Below are 3,441 nucleotides of genomic sequence, written 5' to 3' on the forward strand. Positions count from 1 at the left end.
TACCCATTATGTAAAACTCGTAGCAAAAATAAAACAAAATAACCCTTATTATACCACTTAATCTGGCTGAATACTACTCTACCTCAATCTTATTCACTACTTTATCAATGCAAACTAGATTTTTGCTCAAAGAAGATCAAATCCACCAGCGGATAGGTGATCAGAAATATTAAATTAGTGTAAAACTTAATTTAATTCAACATTATAATTCGAGGTGCTATAATAAAGTGAAAAAAATATATTAAAAAACTAGATGATGGCGACCACATATCAATAATTTCAGACATCACGTGGAGCACTTTCATCATTATCATTATTATTGGTATGATAATGTTTGTTTTATTACAATGTTTGTTAAATTATTTTTTAATTGTTAAGTTGTTTATCATATGTTAAAATTTCAAGATCTTCAAAGATGGAGAAGATCTTCAAATAAGTATCTAAAGTTACTATGGGGCCGTCTTTATTTTTCTATGTGGATTTTTTTTATTTATATTAAGAATTTCAATTTAATTATTATTTTCTTATTTAAAAATACTAATGGTAGTAAATTGATTCTATTAGTTAGGCAAGTTTTAAATATAAATTATTTTTTTATACAAAATTTTAAATTTAGAACTAATATAAATAAAAATGTTTAGTTTATTTTTTATTCGAGTACTCATATTATTATTTAGATTATTGATAAATATTTAGAGATTTTCTCTATTTTGCTACAATGTTAAGGATTATAACTTTAAGGTTGGAGTGTTTCTGCCAATAATAATAATAATAGTTATTTTTTAAAATATTTTTTATTTTAAAATAATATTTATTTTATTTTTAATTTTTTTACATAAGAAAAATAATATTTTTAAATTAAAATAATTTAATTTAAAAATATATCAAAATAATATTTAAAATTTTAAATTAATTAAATTTTTAAATTTTTTAAATATATTAAAATGCTCCCCTTTAGTTTTATGATCTCCGTGTGGTGTAAATCAGCTCTCAACTTGATACAAATAGCTGCTACAATGGTTTTTTTTTAATATTTTATTTATAATATTCTGCTTAATATTTTCTTTTGTACATTCATAGAAACCACTTTGCCTTGCACACAAATCCAGGATTTTGGTGAAACTGCTGAGAGAAAAAATGAAAAGCTTTGTAGAGGCTATGCTAAAAACTACAAAGAAGTGGTCTCTTTCTTTCTAGATGTTAAAGGCTTTTGGGACGTTACGTCTGTCTTGATAAGACTCATGTCAATTAAGGAACACTTCAAGCCTCAATCTACTGATATATTTTTTGTTAGCTTTTCAAAAACAAAATTGAAGGGAGAATGTTGATTTTTTTTCTTTTAATTTAGTTTGGCTATCAAATCTAAGCACATTAGATTTGGTATATTAGATCTATATTATTTTAAATTTGATAGTATGCATATTAGATCTATATTATTTTAAATTTGATGTATTATTAAATTTAATTAACTTAGGTCTAATATATATGCTAGACTCATACACTTACACTGCATTAAATTTGATGCATTATTCAATTTAAATATCTTAGGTTTGATATACATATTAAACTAATATTATTTTGAGCTTGACGCATTACTATGTTCAAATATCTTAAACTTAATTGATTATTAAATCTATATATTTTAATATATTTAAAATGTATATCCAACTAGCTTATGCTCATACTACCTTGAGTTTTAGACGCTACTAAATTAAAATATATTTTATAGAAAAAACTAAATAAATAGTTACTCATCACTCACATATAAATATTATCTAGGCCTTTGTTGATATCATCTACCACTCACATCATTTACTTGAATAATGAACATGTTTTTTTTTTTTAATGAAAAAGACGTTTTAACTTTATCTTCAATTATCATAATTTTGTGCTGATCGATCCTTCCATTAACTATGGCACAGCCATAGCTTTACAAGAAATAACCTGTTGCTGCTTTATGTGATGAGAAAACTATGAACTGTGAAACATACTTTATTGTTAATGGATTTTTTGTAATAAATAGTGGAGCATATATAATTATTTATGTGAACAATAGAGCATGATTTTATTGTTTTGGCTGAACCGATCCAATTCAATGCTAGAAATATATTTAACCAAATCTGACCCAATAAAATAAAAAAATATTTTTTTTATTTTTAATTGTATTTCATTCAAAAACCTAATGTTAAACATTATTCAATGACTACATAAATTAAATAAAGATCGCTTAATGACTCCGTATATACAGAATTTAAGTGCAATCTTAATTTATTTCCTGATTATATTTTACTTGATATTATTGTGTTTTTAAAAAATTTATGAAAACTGTAGTCCTTGTAGGATGTATTTTATATGTGATGAAATTATAAATAATTTAATAAAATAATAAAAAATATTTTATATAATGTATTATTTATTTTATGATGTAATAGCAATAGTTAAATCTACAATATTTAAATTAAAAACTATCAATATTAATACATATTTCTTAAAATTATTTTATAACCTTAATTTTCAAAGCATTCTTAACCAAACACATTAAACTATTTTTTTGTTTAACCTTAATTTCAATCACAGTTTTAATCAAACATTTATTTTTTTAAATTAACCTTAACTAAAAGTACTTTTTATAAAAATATTTTTTTTTCAAACCACAACCACAATGCCTACCGCAATACCAAATAAAAAAATTATTTTTTACATTAACAAATTGAAATAATTTTAAAAAATAAAAAAAATCAATATTTTTAAAAACACTCTTAAAACATAGAAATAAATAAGCTATTATTTCTCAACAAGCTACAAATAGCTGCTCCAATGGCCTTTCATTAATATATTTTATTTACACCATTCTACACAATATTTTCTTTTGTACATCCATGGAATCATCTTTGCCTTCCACACAAATTCAAAGCCCATGCTAAAAACTACAAAGAAGTTGATCTCTACCTTTCCAAAAGTTAAAGGCTTTTGGTAATTTCTGTCCTTCTTGGAAAGACTCATCTCAGTTCAAGAAAACTTCAAGCTCTAATCCACTTATATATTTGTCGCTAGCTTTCCAAAAACGAAGGAAATCTTTGGTTAACGTTCTCTAATAACTCCTTTTCTACGTGCCTTCCACACTTTTTACGTTCGAACATTTCATTTGCTCTTATGCTCTAAATTGAGTCTTTTTTGTGAGTTCCATTATTCTATTTAAAAGATTAGAAAACGCAAGCTTGCATCAACGCTAAATGCATTTTCAATCTCATATATATATATTGTGTGCGTGTCTCTCAAATGCATGGTGAAGTTCCACGGAGAGCTATTATCCATTATGTAAAATCTTAGTAAGTGAGAAATGCTAATATCGATCAATTGCTTAATATAACTGCTTTAAATAATTTGTTTGTTTTTATATTTTAAAAGTATTTTTAAAAAATAAATTTTATTTTATTTTTT

Source organism: Populus euphratica, unplaced genomic scaffold (genome assembly GCF_000495115.2).
Source record: "Populus euphratica unplaced genomic scaffold, PopEup_1.0 scaffold364.1, whole genome shotgun sequence".
Lineage (NCBI taxonomy): Eukaryota > Viridiplantae > Streptophyta > Magnoliopsida > Malpighiales > Salicaceae > Populus > Populus euphratica.